At 40.5% G+C, this 16,911-nt stretch overlaps 1 protein-coding gene across 3 annotated transcripts in view; it reads left to right on the forward strand.

Annotated features, from left to right (window-relative positions):
• TDP1 (tyrosyl-DNA phosphodiesterase 1) overlaps positions 1-16,911 on the forward strand; it is an 86,565-nt gene that overhangs the window by 49,101 nt on the left and 20,553 nt on the right. The window lies entirely within an intron of this gene.

The raw sequence follows: 16,911 nt of genomic DNA on the forward strand, positions 1-16,911 counted from the left end.
ATAAATGTGGAGGTCACCTATTAAACTGTGTGATGTATTGAATATTAGTTAACTGCGTGATTTTTAGTGGCTGCCAATAACCATGTGTTATTATTAAGCTCATATTCATTAGGTCTCTTGGGAGTCAAGAAAGCAGCTTATAAATATATATATATCTGTTTTGTTTATGTAACATATGGATGTATAATATGTGACCTAAAGATTTGTCCATAGATAGAGCCTTTTCTAAACTCCATAGGTGGTTAATTTAAAATGTGATTAACTTAAAAATTGGTCAAGTTATTCAGTGTAATCAAGACAAGTACATTCAGCCAGAAGTAGATGTTCAAAGAAACTTAAAACTCACACTTTAGCTTGAACTTCTTAGAGTGTTATGTTGACTGGCAATTTCCTCTTTGGTCTGGTTGCTTTTATGGAAAGCTATTTATAGTTTTTGATCCTACCATGAAATCATCCTGTGTTTGATGGGAAGCTTGTTACAGAAACTGCTGGAACATGATGACAAATACAGCATTTAAATTTTACTACAGGACCAAGCAGGCAAGAAGATGAACTTGAAGAAGAAGCCTTGGCTGAGAAGATAGTGCCTAGGAGTAATTGGCAAACCCAGTGAGAACAATTACAAAAGCTGTGCATTGTGGGTGGGTAGAAAGCAATCTGTTATGGTTGCCTAGCAACTGACAGGCATTGCAGGATAGTGGGGATGAGCAGAAATGTTGGTGCTGCCACTATGGGGGAAAACGAATCAAGTGCTTAACTACAAAACCACTGTGGCTTTTTGAGGAAACATAAAAGGCTTTCTGCCTTCCTCTGCTTTTCAACATCGCTGTGCAATACTTCTCTAATGTCTGTTCCTTTGATTCTGGGACAAATAGTCCTTTTCTTCCTTCATCTGAGTTTTTTGGTGAAAATCAAATTGGATCACACAAAAAAATACTTGTAGATGTCTTTGAGTAGACTTGGTTGCCTGGCACTGTGGCTCCAAGATATTGGGATTAGTTGGTATGCCTCGTGGACTTTGTTACAAATAATGGTTATCAGCACTACAGTCTACGAATGACTTCCTTTATATATGAGAGATGATTCAAGGTCATATAACCACCCTCGCTCTCTTGCATTCTGGTACAAGTAGGCCAAAGACAGAGCATGCCCCTTGCCTCATGTAGGCAGTTCTCATGGAGCATTATCACTAAGGAAAAGGCTTGAGACCCCCTGACCTAGGGTCTCTTTGTACAATGGCATTGCTAGTGACAAGGTGTATCTGTGGCTTGAGATGAGGAGGTGCTGTTAGGAGTCCCTCACCAGGAACTGGCCCCCAAAGAAAACCCCTCACAAATAATAACAAATACCTGTATGGTGCTGACTAAGTGCTTTTTTATACTTACTCATTTACTCTTCCAAATTAGGAGCTAGGTACTAGTCTTATCCCCATTTTAGAGACGTGAAAACTAAAGCATAGAGACTTTAAATGCCCCACGTGCCCTAGTTGGTAAGGTGGTAGAGCTAAGATTCAAACCCAGATAGTCTAGTGTGACTATTTCTTGCCTATGTGTGAGGCACTGCTCTAGGCTTTGGTTATGGATGATGGGCAAGACAGGGTCCCTGCCCACAAGGAACTTGTATTCCAGTTGGTGTAGCCCTGTTGCCCTGCTTTGGGATCGACACTGCTGACTGAGGCTCCGCGGAGAACATACAGCTCCGAAACTCACTGTAGCCCGCATTTCCCAAAGTAGCAACTTCCAGGTCTTTCCTCTTCCCTGCTAACACCCTGCTAGGCCAGGCCTCTCCCTGGCTCCTCTCCAGCCCTTCACCCAAAATGCCCTGACTCCCTACCCATTGCTTTGCCATTGCATTGCCCACCAGTAAAAGTTTTCATTTCTGCCACACTGTCGTTTGTGGCCCTTGCTGAACAAGCTCAGAAAACTGTGTGACTGGCAGTGAGTGGCCTGATACTGCTTTTTTCAGCCTTTGTGTGTTCTGCCTCTGTTAGTTCATTGAACAAGTGTTTCCTGAGTGTCCATCTGTGCCAGACTTTGTTAGGGTGCTTAAAGCCCCAGGGCTCTCTTAAAACACTTCTTCATCCTGGTCATCCGGTTGCCATTTGCTGGTCAACATCCAGGCAGCTGACAGATTTCTTGAGCACTTAATTCCTCCAGCTTCTGCCCATCTAGTCTGTTCATACTAAACTCAGCCACGTTGCGTAGTGGTTAATGCCACCTAGATCCTGCATCTTCTGGATCTTTCTATTGCTTATAAGTCTTATATTATCATTCAGTCTTTTACTCATCTTTTCTGCCGTTTGCAAATAAACACTCACTGCATATTCCCAATACTGTGCTGGGCCTGTGGGCCTGCAAATGTCCCTGAGCTTGGGATATTAATAGCTAGGTCTGCAAATCTACTGAGAGCCTGATCAATATGTAGTTAGGTGTTTGTGTGTGCGTGTTCAGGGGAATTTACACTGTAGCAGCTAAGGGCATCCAGGGTGGTACTAATAAGGTGTATGGGGGGCGGGGGGGGATTCAGAGAAGAGAGAGATCACTTATGCATAAAATAACCAGATGAAACTTCAGGAAGTGGTACATTTTGTGTTTGATAGGCCCAAATGAGCACTTTAAGTAGAAGAAATTGTGTCCTTGAAGTCCTGAGAGAAGGTGGCTGGAGGAGTGGAGAGATCATCTGGACTGGCACAGAGTGTTGTGTGGGGAAGGATGGGAGAGAAGCCTGACCAGTGGATGGGGCCAGGCTTGTGGAGCTTGAGTGACTGTCAGAGGACTTGAGACTTTGTCGTAGGGATCACTGGATGTTTTTGAACGAGAGACTGAGACGATCAACAGTGTTAATGTTACTGATAATGTCTTATTATTCAAGGCTTTATAATTGGCATACTGTTTTCATGAGAATGCTGCCATGTGCCCTCTGAGATCTAAACAGAGCAGATATTATCATGGCTGTGTTATGAATGTAGAAATAGGTACAGAGTTGAGGCTGCTTAGCTAGTAAATGGTTGCACTGGAACTTGAACTCAGATCTTTTGTTTCCTCCAAGTCATATATTCTTTCTGGAATTGGTTTATGGGATAGATTAGAGGAAATAAAACATACAGGCAGGAATACCTACTGAAAGACAGATGCAAAATTCCAAACATGGGATGATAAGGTGGCAGTAGAATAGAAAAGCAGAGGCGGTTCACATAGAGACGTCATTATAGAAAAATCCGAAGGACTGTGGAACAGGCTGAGTAGGGCAGGAGGAAGTGGATTGCCTGCAAGGTTGTGAACGTAGCTCTCTAGGAGAGTTACAGACACCCTCAGGCTCGTGGAGCTGGTCACTAACCCTGAGAAGGCTGCTCCTCAAGCTCTCTCAGTGGACAGCTGTCTCAGTGGAAACCATCTGTTTGTTCTGCAGCACCAATAGCTGGTGCTATTCGCTGTGAGGCTCCAAAAAGACAGGAAGGTTCCCAACAGGCTGCACCACTGTCAGACCCAGGGTCACAAAGGCAAGGCCCCTGCCTTCACAGACTCTGTTGGGGGATCAGCGGGGAGTCTTCTTCAGAGAGTTTTTCAAGGTCTCTTAGGTAAGTTGACCAAATTCTGGCTACACGTCGGACCTTTCAGTGTAACCTGGCTGTACAAACAGTCCGCTGTCTGCAGCCACACCCTTGCTTCTAGACAGTCACTTCAGCTCTCTAGGGCTGTTTCCCCAAGTGTAAAACCAGGGATTGGGCTAAATCAGTGGTTTTCACGTCACGTTCCTTGGAGCCAAAGAGTTCTGGAAACTCCTTTCAGAGCCCTCTACAACAGTGGGTAGGAGGAGAGGGGTGCAGGTAATTCCTGGTTCACCTAAGGACACTTGCCTTTTGTCTACTTGAAATGTTTCCTTTGAACAAAGACTCTCCAGGTTAAAAAAAAGAATGTTAAAAAAAACCATTATAATAGATAATTTCCCGGCCTATTCTAACAAACATTTCATAGTTCTGTTAAAAGTATTATACTTTCCAAACATTACCTTTGTCTTTTGCTTTACAATTTACTGAGCATTTTCACCTAGATTATTTCATTCGTTCCTTGTTATAACCCAGTGACCTGAACAGATGGTGTTAAACCCATATTATAGATGAAGAAATGGGTGCCCAAAGGGCATAACTCCAAGGTGACAGCTGGCCAAAGCCAAAACTCAAGTGTTATGAGTCTGTTGCTCACGTCCTTTATTGCCTTTCTACCATAGGAGATGGACCAAAATAATGTAACATATCATTAGAAGATGGAATAATAAGCAGTTTTTGGTTATCAGGTTGATTACTATTAAATACATACTGAAATTTTTTGATATGGTGTTCTAAATAGCAATTTTGACCTGAAATTTGAAAAACAGCTTCTGATCCTACTTGACAGTATTTTTTGTCATTTTGGATTCTGAATGCTGATGTGATGGCTTCTAAAGCCCATGTAATTCCATTTGTGGGATCAAGGATAGACAGATGCTTTTAAAGACTAGGTTGACAACTAGGCTGGACTATGCTGTAAAAGGAAAGTCACCTTTTCTAATTCAGTGTGGATTGGAAAGAGTTTGCTTGAGGTCACAATATGCCTGTGACTAAGGAACAAAGTGAGGTTGCAAATAGATTTCTCAGAATCTATTTGGTGCTTTGTCAGAGTTGTGACTTGTAAAAGTCCACACCCCACTATCTAATCTCCTGTTGTGCGTTGCTCTTGCTTATCTGTGGGAAAACATGTCATAATCATTTTTACTTTTCTTTTCCTGCTGGCGTTTCTCTAATATACTATATCTCTAAAACGTGATGCCAGCCCCCAAAACACAGCTGACGTGCTGTGTCTCCTTTGGTACTTAATCTCACAAGATTGTTGGACATCTGCAGAATTGGTTTAATTTTAACCATGCTGTTAAATTCCTGGCACTTGATCACCCATATCTATATTAAAAATTGGGGGACATATATCTCTGTCAAGGAAACCAAAATCGTCTTGACTTCCTTTACAAAATAAAATGGAAGCTCACTATATTTCTGCCTTGGCGACTTATGCAAGGCTTATGAAATCAGTGAAGCAATCTGGTGAATAATTTTTAGACCCGTCTACCACCAAAATTTTCTAGGATTAGGAGGCCTGGATGGACCTGCCTTTTGGAGAATTCCATTGCTTGATTAGTCACACCAGAGAGAAAGACCAGAGTCACCCTCCCATAAGTTTAGCAAAGTATTGGTGATGGTAATAGCTAACATCTGTTAAGCTTCATTCATATGGTGGGGACTTTACACACCTTACCTGATATAATCTGCACATCACCTGTATGAGGCGGGTACATTACCATTTTTATAGGTATGGAACTTGAAGGTCAGCAGTGTTAGCACTAATTGTGATTGAAATGCTTTAGAGCCCAGATTCTGCTCTGACCCCGTACCCTACTGTACCTTTCATGCTTAATTGTCAACAATTAGACTTTTTCTCTAGATTTTCTGGTTTAATAGTTTTTAATTCTCTGATCATAATGAACAAAATAGTCTTGATAAATTGTGTCTTCTAAGCCTTTGTGTATTAGTCTCTTTTCTTGAATTAATTAGATGTGTCTTGCCTACGTAACATCTGCAGGATTCAGTTGGGAGACATCTGTGGGCTGGAATAGCCATAGACAGCTTCTTGAAAGAGATGGGGTTTGTGGGGGAGGAAAGGGCTCAGATATCCACAGGAGTGGGTAGAGTGGAAGGCATCATGGACAAGGAAATGATGCTTGCAAGGATGTGGAGGCAGTCAGTAACTCAATTCAGTTAAGAGTAGAGGAGTCAGGAAAAGGCATAATGAGAAATAAGATTGAAAAGCATAATCTTGGCCAGACTGTGGAGGGTCCTAAATGCCAGGCTGTGCATTTACTTTATGTATGTTTAACTAGAAAAGACTTACTGATACTTGGAGAGCCACTGGAGGAAGATGTAGAATGAGAAACCAGACACAGGGCAATCATTTGGATCTAGAGTCTGGGTTGAAAACTGCTGAACTAGGGAGATCTTACTGGGAATAGAGGACGCTACAAAGGTAAAATAGACAGCTTGGTGACTGGCTGTACATAGTTGCCTATGGAGCAGACAAGTCCAAGATGCCTGAGATTTCTGAGACTGACTGAAAGAGACTGGACAGAGGGGAATTCAGGAAAGAGCTGATTTTCAGAGGGGCAAACATGCTGATAGGTTCTGTTTTTGGAGTATTGAGTTTGGGGTAACAATGTGACATCCCAATGATGAAATCCAGCTTATGGTGGGAGATGCCAGTTTGCTAATTTGATGAGTGATCAAAGCTGGAGAAGTCTAGAAGTCATCTTTGTCGAAGTAGTTGGTGAGCGGGAAAGTCCTCAAGGAAGAAAAGAGGAAAATAGAAAGAGCCAAGAACATAGCATAAATTTAGAGAGTACACAAGGGGAAGGGCAGCAAATGAGAGAGAAGCTGAATCAGAGAACTGGGAGTAGTCAAGTGGAGGGAAAGCCAAGGAATAGAGATGCAAAGAAGGTGGAGAAACCGTATCAGTGTAGCAAAGAGGGCTAAAACAAGACTCAGCCGTGGCACTATTGACGTTTGGGGCCAGATCATTCTTTGTTATGGGTGCATTGTTGGACATAGTGTGCATTGTTGGACATTTAACAGCATCCTGGACTCTACTCCCTAGATGCCAGTAGCACTCCACCCTACAGCTGTGACAAGGAAAAATGTCTCGACATTGCTAAATGTCCCCTGGGGCAGAGTTGCCCCCAGTTGAGAACCACCGGTATAAAAGAATAGGGAATGTAAAAAGACCGCTAGGTGTGGCAGTTAAGAATACTGTTTGGGTGGAAGTCAGACTGCAGAGAACTGAGGAGGGAGATAGGGGAGGAAAGGGAAGTTGCGGAAGTAGACAGTTCACTCACTGCATCAGAGAGGAAACAGAGGCCGCGTTCTACAACAGACGCTTGAGCTCCAAGCTTCGTAATATGTTTTTGTGTGGTCGAGCCAGCTTTTCTCCCCTGCTCTCCTTCTGGTAGATTTTCCTGGCTATTTATTCTTCCATACAAACTCAATAATAAGCTTGTCTTGCTCTGGGAAAGTAAAGTAATGGTGTTTTTATTGGGATTATGTTAAAATTACAACTAATTTGTCTTTTTTGTGTGTAGTAAAAGTTTGTTATTTTAATATACTATTTTGAACAGTTTAAGTTTAGTGAAAAATTGAGCAAGAAGTACAGAGAGTTTCCATATACCCGATCCTCCCACCCCTCTTCCTCTATTATTAACATCTTGCATTAGTGTGGGGCATTTATTATACTCGAGCAGGTATTGATTCATCATTGGTAACTAAAGTCCATAGTTGACCTTAGGGTTCACTCTTGGTGGTGTACGTTCTATGGAGGTTAACAAAAGTATAATGATATGAATAGTTTCACTGCCCTGAAAATCCCCTGTGCTCTGTCTCTTCATCCCTCCCCACCCCCATCCCTCAACCCCTGGCAGCCACTAATCTTTTTACTGTCTCTATAATTCTTCATTTTCCAGAATGTCAAATAGTTGGAATCATACAGTATATATCCTTTCCAGATTGCTTTCTTTCACTTAGCAATATACATTTAAGGTTCCTCCATGTCTTTTCGTGGCTTGATAATTCATTTCTTTTTAGTGCTGAAGAATAGTCCATTGTCTGGATGTACCACAGCTTGTCTGTCCATTCACCTACTGAAGGAAATCTTGGTGACTTCCAAGTTTTGGCAATTATGAATAAAGCTGCCATAAACATCCGTATGCAGGTTTTTGTATGTACATAAGCTTTCAGATCCTTTGGGTAAAGATTAAGGAGCACGGTTGCTGGGTTGTATAGTCGGAGTATGTTTAGTTGTAAGAAACTGCCGAACTGTCTTCCAAAGCGGCTGTACTGTTTTGGATTCCCTCCAGCAAAGAGGCTTCCATCAGCAAATGAGAGTTCCTGTTACTCCACATCCTCGCCAGTATTTTGTGTTGTCAATGTTTTGGATTTTGGCCATTCTAATAGGAATGTAGTGGTATCTCATTGTTTAAAGTTGCAGTCCTAATGACAAGTGATGGGAGCGTCTTTTCTTATGCTTATTTGCCGTTTGTATGTATTCTTTAGTGAGGTGTCTGTTCAGATCCTTTGCCAATTTTTTAATCAAGTTGTTCATTTTCTTAGTGAGTTTTAAGAGTTCTTTGTGTATTTTGGATACCAGTCCAGTAACAGGTATGTGTTTTGCAAAGATTTTCTCCCAGTCTATGGCTTTTCTTTTCATTCTCTTAACAGTTTTCTTATGAAATCCAACTTATCAATTTTTTCTTTCATGGATCGTACTTTTGGTATTGTATCTGAAAAGTCCTTTGTCTTTTAATGTTTCTTTATCCTCCTTTTTTAGGCGTGTCTCTTGTAAATCTAATCTGACAATCTCCATTTTAGTAAGTGACTGTAACGCATTTGCATTCAGTGTCAGTACTGAAATATTTCTAATTTTCTATGATGTTACTTTATGCTTTCTAGTTTCCATGTTTTTCTTTCTTTGCCCCTCCTTTTTCTCCCCATCTGTTGGATTCATTAAGTACTCTTTATTCCTTTTTCTTCTATTATTTGAAAAGTATGGTCAATATCTAATCTTAAACTTAAAATTTTATTGTTTAAGAATCTAAGGTTAATCAGTGTTTTCCTCCTCCCTAACAGCCGAGAAATGTAGAACTCTAATTCCAGTCACCTTGTCTCTCATATGTTGTTCATTCTGCAGTATTTTCGTTCCATCTTGTTTTTAGGCCTTTGAAATTCATCATTGTCGTTATTGTTTTATACAAACTGTTCTTGTTTAGAGTTACCCACACGTTTACTAATTTCTTTGCCTACTTTTCTTCCTAGCAGTCCTATCCTTTCAAACAAATTCAGTTTTCTTTCCTGAACTATATCCTTTTTAATTATTTCATCAAAGACCTCTCATTGGCAATAAGCTCTCTGATTTGTTTTTCTAATACTACCTTTGATTTTGCCCTTATTTTTGAGTGATAATTTAATTGGATTTAAAATTCTAAGTTGACAGCTATTTTCTCCCAATTCTTTGAAGAATTTTTTTCATTTGCTTTTGAACTTATTTGTTACAGTTGAGAAATTACTATCTAATTGTCGTTCCTTTATGGGAAATCTGTCTTTTTTCTCTGTCTGCTTTTAAGACTTTTATCTTTTGTATTCTGTAGTGTTACTACAATGGATAAATAGATATGGATTTATTTTTATTTAGTCTCAGAAGGATTTATTGTACTTCTTCAATCTGAAGATCTGATTTTTCAACAGTTCTCTAAAATTACTAGCTACCATCTCTTAGGGTATTGACTCACTTTTTTACTTCCCTTTTATAAATCTTATTAGATGCATGTTAGATCCTTTCAGTCTTCAGCATGTTATTTTCCGTTATTTTGCCTCTGAGTTGCATTCTACCTAATTTCTCCAGATCTCTCATCTATTTCATTAATTTTGTTTTCAGCTGTGACTAATGTGTTAATCGTCAATTGAGTTTTTTTCCCTGTAAATTCCAAAGATTTTTTTTTTAATTTTTTGTTTATTACAGTAACATTGGTTTATAACATTGTATAAATTTCAGGTGTACATCATTATACTTCTATTTCTGCATAGATTACATCATGTTCACCACCCAAATGCTAATTACAACCCATCACCATACACATGTGCCGAATTATCCCTTTCACCCTCCTCCCTCCCCCCTTCCCCTCTGGTAACCACCAATCCAATCTCTGTCTCTCTGTGTTTGTTTATTGTTGTTGTTATCTACTACTTAATGAAGGAAATCATATGGTATTTGACCTTCTCCCTCTGACTTATTTCACTTTGCATAATACCCTCAATGTCCATCCATGTTTTTAATTTCAGTGACTGTATTTTTCACTTTAGGGCCTTCTAAGATACAGGATCCTTTATGGTTTAAAGCTTAGACCAGAGTCAGGCTGCCTGGGCTTAAATTCTTGCTCTGCTTCTTACTACCTGTAAAATTATGGGCAAATTACTTAACTTCCATTTTCTCATCTGTTAAGTGAAGATAATAATAATATATATATCTAATAGTTTAGAGTGAAGATTAACAATTAAAATACATAAAGGGATTAAAACAGTGCCTGATACATAGTAGGTGCTGTATTTTAGCTGCTATTATTGTCAAATTTGCTTTTTTCTTGTTTTGTGATTTATTTTGTACTTCTTTTACTTTTGAATCATTTCAAATATACTTATTTTTAAATTACTGTCTAATTGATCAGTTATCTGAGGTTCTTGGAAGTCTAATCCTATTTTCTGTTGATTTTTCCTCATGATAGATTGGGATCATTTTCTATTGTGTTCTGAAATTTTAGGTTATAAGTGTCTCTTCATTGAGGCTTTAACTATAAGAATCCTCGGTGGTCTGAGTGGACCTCTGTACCTCCAGATAGATTTTATTTTTGCCAGTCTCTTTAAGAGCTTGGAACCAATATTTATGTTAATATCTTGATATGGGGTAGGACAGATTCCTAGCACTCCAATATTTAGAGATCAGGTGGAAGAAAAGAAATGACCAGAGAGTTTAAAAGTAGAAAGAAAACCAAGGTTTAACAGAAATCATAAGAAAATATCTCATTTAACAGGGGCTCAGGTTGGTATAGTGGAAGTCACATGCTGCTAAGAGATTGAATAAGATGAGGTCAAAGAAGTTTCCCTTGGATATGATAATGTGGATGATTTCTGTGACTTTGAGTGATTTCAGTATATGGTACAAGGATCTAGATCTTATTGAAAAGATGAAATAGATTGAAGAGTAAATGAGATTTTTTGTAGTGTTGTACTAGAGGTCATAGCCAGTGCCATAAGGCAAGAAATAAAAATTAAAGGAATAAAGATTATAAAAGAAGAAGTATAACTCTCATTACTTGCAGGTGACATAGTTGTGTATTGAGTGCTAAGAAGTTTAAATAAAATACCATCAAAATCATCAAAGGCCTAGAAATAAATTTAACAAAAGATATGTAAGACAGCTACACTGAAAACTACACGTAAAACACTGCTGAATGAAATTAATACATAGAGATATAACATGTTCATAGATTAGAAGATTCAATATTAAGACATCAGTTGCTCCCAAATTTATTGATAGATTTTATTTCAATGCCAATCAAAGTCTCAGCAGAGTTTGTTATAAAAATCAACAAGCTAATTCTAAAATTTATTTGGAAATGCAAGGTATTTAGAATAGGCAAGGCAACGTTCGAGAAGAACAAGCTGATTCCAAAATTCACATGTATATGCAAAGGACCTAAAACAGCTGAGACAGCCTTTAATTTTTAAAGAGGAGTTATAGTACCTGATTTCAAGACTCACTATAAAAGCACAGTAAAACTGGTATTGGTATAAGAATAAATAAATTGCTCAATGGGATAGAATAAAGTCCAGAAAAGGACACATACGTAATCAAAGATTTTTGACAAAGGCACCAATGAAATTCAGTGGAGGAAGGATGTTCTTTTCAATAAATGGTGCTGAGGCAATTGGATATCCATGTAGAATAAATAAACCTTGGCCTATCTCAGGGCATAAAATTAATTTCAGATGGATTATAGATAGACATAAGTAAGAAAGCGAAAACTATGAAGAACAAGAACATCCTCATGACCTTGGAGTAGGCAGAGATTTAGTAGCTAGTACACAAAATGTGCTTGACCATAAAGGAAAAAATTGATAGATTTTTGGACTTTAAGAATATTTTATAAATTCGGCTCGTCAAAAGACACCATTTGGGGGGCCGGCCCGGTGGCGCAAGCGGTTAAGTCTGCGCTCCACTGCAGCGGCCCGGGATTCGTCAGTTCGGATCCCAGGCGCACACCGATGCACTGCTTGTCAAGCCATGCTGTGGCTGTGTCCCATATAAAGTGGAGGAAGATGGGCACGGATGTTAGCCCAGGGCCAGTCTTCCTCGGCAAAAAAAGAGGAGGATTGGCAGATGTCAGCTCAGGGCTGATCTTCCTCACAAAAAAAAAAAAATTAAAAAAAAAAAAGACACCATTTGGGGAGGGATGAGGAGGACCTTTCTAAACAAGACCTCACACTCAGAAGCAGTAAAGAAAAAAATTGCAACTTGGGTAACTCCTCCCCACTCCAAAAAAAGGAAGAAAGCAAGCAACAAAGAGCTTCTAGACTATGAAAGGTTTCATACACAACTTTAACAAACTAGGAGAACATTTGCAACATGATTGTAATAGATATGAAAGGCACCATGTGGTAGGCAGAATAATGGCTCCTCAAAGGAGCCATTTTCCTGATCCTTGTCCTAATCCCCAGAGCCTGTAAATGTGTTACATTACATGGCAAGGGAGAATTAAGGTAGCAGATGAAATTGTTTGCTAATCAGCTGACCTTAAAATGGGAGATTATCGGAAAGAGCCCAATGTAGTCACAAAGGTACTTCTAAGTGGAAAAGGGAGAAATCAAGAGTAATGGCAGTGTGGAAAGGACTCAGGTAGCCTTACTGGTCTTGAAGATGGAGGAATGGACGCACAAACCAAGGACTACAGGTAGCCTCTAAAGACTGGAAAAAGCAAGGAAATGAATTCTTCCCCAGAGCCTCCAGAAGGAACATGACCCTGCCAACACCTTGATTTTAGCCCAGCAAGACCCACTTCAGACTTCTGATCTCCAGAAGTGTAAGATAATAAATTTGTGTGTGTGTGTTTTATTATTGAGGCAACGTTGGTTTATAACATTTTGTAAATTTCAGGTGTATATCATTATATTTTGATTTCTGTGTAGACTGCAAAATTTGTGTTTTAAGCCACTAAATTTGTGGCCATTTGTTAGATCAGCAATAGGAAATGAATGCATACTGCATATCAATAAAAAAGACAAATAAAAAAGGGATAATTCACAGAATTAAGAAACATCGATGTCCAGTAAATATGATTAAAAATACTGGACACCACTAGTAATCAGAGAAATCAAATTTAAATGAGCCATATTTTGCCTAATTAACAAAAATTTCATAGCTGTTATCCACCCAATGTTCTCAAGGATCCAAGAAAAGAGTCTCTTATACACTGTTGGTGATAGCCTGAATAGGAAAGATATTTTAGAGGGCAATTTGACAGAATCTATCAAAATTAAAGATTATATCCTTGTATACCTGTATACTACTTGAATCTTTCACAGTGAGAATATCTTGCCATATTACTTGTGAAACTTTTTTTCAATACATAAAAAGAAACAGACCAAGGGTAATACAAGAAAACCTACAGCAACTGCGAAATGGAAGGTAACTTACAGTGTCGGGGTTTGTGTGTGTGTGTGTGTGTGTGTGTGTGTGTGTGTGTGTGTGTGTGTGTGTGTGTGTGTGTGTCAGGGGTGTGTGTGTGTGTGTGTGTGTGAGAGAGAGAGAGAGAGAGAGAGAGAGACAGGCATACTGCTGTGGAGTTTTAGGAGAGGAGTGACAGCAGCATTAGCCGGAGCTAATCATTTCCCTCCTCGTCACCCCAGCTGCTCAGTCTGCATCTTCTCTCACATCCGCTGTCAACAATCCGCTGTGGCAGATCTGTTTATTGCATCTGTCTATGAGAGTCTCTGCGCCCCCTCCCCCTCGGTCCTCTAGGACGTGTGGCTAAGAGCTCAGTCTGTTAGTCATGTCTGCACTGTGTGCAGCTGCTGCCTAGATTAAGTACTAATGATGAAAAGAAATGTTTTATCAGTAGACACATGTTCTTATAACATGTCATCCTTGAAGATTCCTACACCTTCTAAGAAAATCTTAAAAATAAACTCAATCAGCTACTCAAGCCAGGGTTGGAGGTGGCAGATGACGATACTACTGTCACCAAATTTTAGACTTTTAAGATGCACGTAGCAAGGTTTATCCCAGAGATCACCTTCGTTGCTCCCTTCTCCTTCCTTGCGTGGCTGTTGCTCCAACATGTTATCCCAAACATTCAAATCAACACTCCTGGGTGGTAAGCTCCCAGTGAAAATCATGATTTTCTCTTTGTGGTTGGAATATGTAGGTGAAGGGGAGCTATCTAGTTAGATGTGGACGTGGACGTCTCTAGTCATTGTGGACTGTTGTCTGGAAAGGGATTTTTGACCTCATCGACCAAAACCTCTCATTTTAGAGACAAGACACTAAGACCTGGGAAGAAGAGGAGTGCCTTCGAGTGTCGCAGTGGGGAACCCGGCACAAAATCCTCTCTCTTGATTTGGAGTCCAGAGATCTTTTCTCAACACTGGCCTTCCTTCTCCGTGTACCTTAGATGGCATTCCTAAGCTTTCTTTGAGGAATTTTTTGTTATATGTTATTAGTTGAAATTTACTGTTAAATGTTTAACCTTTGGGACAAAATTTCCATGTTGTGGACTGAAATGGGGTCTCTAATTAGCCACGCTGCGGAAGCTGTGGCAGAGTAATCTACCACCAGTCCATCTCCTTGTTGTTAAGGGGCCTATTTGAATAACTGACCGTTGGGCTCAGGAAAAAACATCCCCCTGTTGTGGCCTTGTAATATGTCAGTTTGCCTAGGCTGAACAATGTTTTCCAGAATCGCCTTGCTTGTATGTTTCCGGTTAAGATGGGCCCCAAAGGAGATTATTGTGGAGAATTTCAGGGCCAATGTGAAGCAGCAGCCATTTTTGTAGGCCACACCTTGTCACTTTGGGCTGGCTCCCCTTGTTGTCATGAGGCAGCAGCCGGACCTACAACTGCGCCCTGCCCTGGGTCTGCTTCAGCTTCTCTAACTCCTGGGCCTTGCCGGGTGTGTGTGTTTAGCTCCGTGGTGAAGGGCCCCAGCTCCTACAGCACACCCACTCCCCTAGTGCCAGAGGCAACACGAACTGACACGGTTTAGACATGATTTTAGTCAGTACTTATGGCTTCAGCTCATTGCTTGTGGTTCTGGCTTGTTGCTTTCCTCCACTTTCTACTGCATCCATCTTTCCCTGGCTTCTGCCCACCCTGGAGACTTTAAGCTGCAGCATCAGGGCCAAGACAGCAGCGTTACAGAGGTTGCTTTACCAGCTCCCACAGTTACATGATGTCAAATTCCTATAAATATTTATCTTTAACATATATACTTATATATGTACACACACACACACACACACACACACACACACACTCTCTTTCTAGTGGTTCTGCTTCTCTGGTTGAACCATGACTACCACACACCTCTGTCCCCAAGAAGCCACTGTTTTATTCACCAATTCTTTGTTAGTGGCTTGGGCAGAGTTTCTGGTGGACAGTATGACTTAGGACATCTAGAGTCCTACCCTCTGGAATTCTCCAACTTACAGTCGTTCCATACCCTCAAAGAATGTGAAGTAAATTAAACGCCCCCCCTCTGGTGATGAAGCGTCATTCAGTACCCAGCAACAACAACAGTAACAAAGTAAACCACAGCACCGAAGGAGAAAGCAGCTCAGTCTAGCAGGAGACAGAAGAAAAACAGAAGAACAAGGGCAAAGGGAACAAGATGGTGGACATGAGCCCGAGTAGCTTCAGTGGCCACAGCCAGAAGCCAGGACGGGCAGTGGATGTAGACCCTGAGCAGAGGAGACAAGAAGCTAGAACTCCTTTGGAGTTTCAGGAGCAAAAGAGCTTGTCCTGAGTAGCCCTGTGGTGTTGCTGTGCCTCACGAAAGACACTTGTAGATGCCCATGTGCACACACACAGCAGGCGGGTTGAGGGTTCAGAAATATATACCCCATGTCCTGGCTGCCCTGGGTACCAATGATTCACAGTGTAGTCAGAGGGTAAAGAATTATTTAAAGATGCTGTTTCAAGGAATATTGATTTATCACCTAGACAGCCTACAGGTAGCTTTCAGTCTCATTCAGGATAGAGTTTAAGGTTCCAGATGGTTGGAATTCTGTTAGAAGCCAAGCACAAAGGAGGGATTGGAGGAAACCATCTGAAGAGGTGTCCTCATGGTCTCCATCAGTCTTTACCTCGGAAGCCCTCAGATCTTGGAATGTTGAGGAAAACACGACTAGTGAGGAAAGAGTGAGAACAAGCCTTCCAGAAAGTACCTCTGGCCAGTGGTGGTATCCTGACAAGTCAAGGGAGTTATCAGGAAGGCAGTAATCTAGAAAGTGGGGAAGATATTCATAGGAAGACTGCTTCCACCTCATGTTCTGGTTCGTTTTGCACATAGACCTGTTGATGTCCAGGAGGTCACCTTATTTTACTAACAGGTGAGAGACCTAAAGGCAAGCTGTCATCTTGGGCAGTTAAAGAAAACATTTTCCTAGAGTCATAATACCACTTTATTGTCAACTTCCCACTTCCTCTGCATTTTGTGTCTTTGTGACACATCACAGGTGGTGATGTTCATGATTGTGACCCTTGGGCATCAAAGAAAGGTTCCTTGCCCTTGGTATGATCTATGTGAGAAGGCAGGGAGGTCTGTAAATACACTTTATTTTTTTAAGTTAGCTTAATTGTTCTAGGAGTTGCCTTAGCTCTGATTTCCATAATCCTTCGTGTCTGTTCCCATAGAAACCTAAACCGAGACCATTCTTTTCACCTTACTTGGTAACTGTTTCTGTTTGACTCTCCCGATTCCCACGACAGCACTTCCAGAGAATATTGAACGATATTCTGAATATTCTGAACTTGGTTCAGAGGAATACTCGATGCCCCAGTGAATGAATCTTGAAATAATTCCATTATCCATGAAGTCAGGCTTCTAAGGGTCTGAATAGCTGAGGTTTTATTCTACGTTCTAAAGATGAAACAATTTGAGTGCGCCTAATTGAAAAAAATGTTTACAATGGGGTTACATTAATTGGTCAATGAGAGTTCTCAGCCTGATTTGCTGCAGGGGAGAGAGTCTCTAAGGATGATGCCTCAGAGCTTAGTCATCTCTGTTCCTGAGCGTC

Source organism: Diceros bicornis, chromosome 24 (genome assembly GCF_020826845.1).
Source record: "Diceros bicornis minor isolate mBicDic1 chromosome 24, mDicBic1.mat.cur, whole genome shotgun sequence".
Classification (NCBI taxonomy): Eukaryota; Metazoa; Chordata; class Mammalia; order Perissodactyla; family Rhinocerotidae; genus Diceros; species Diceros bicornis.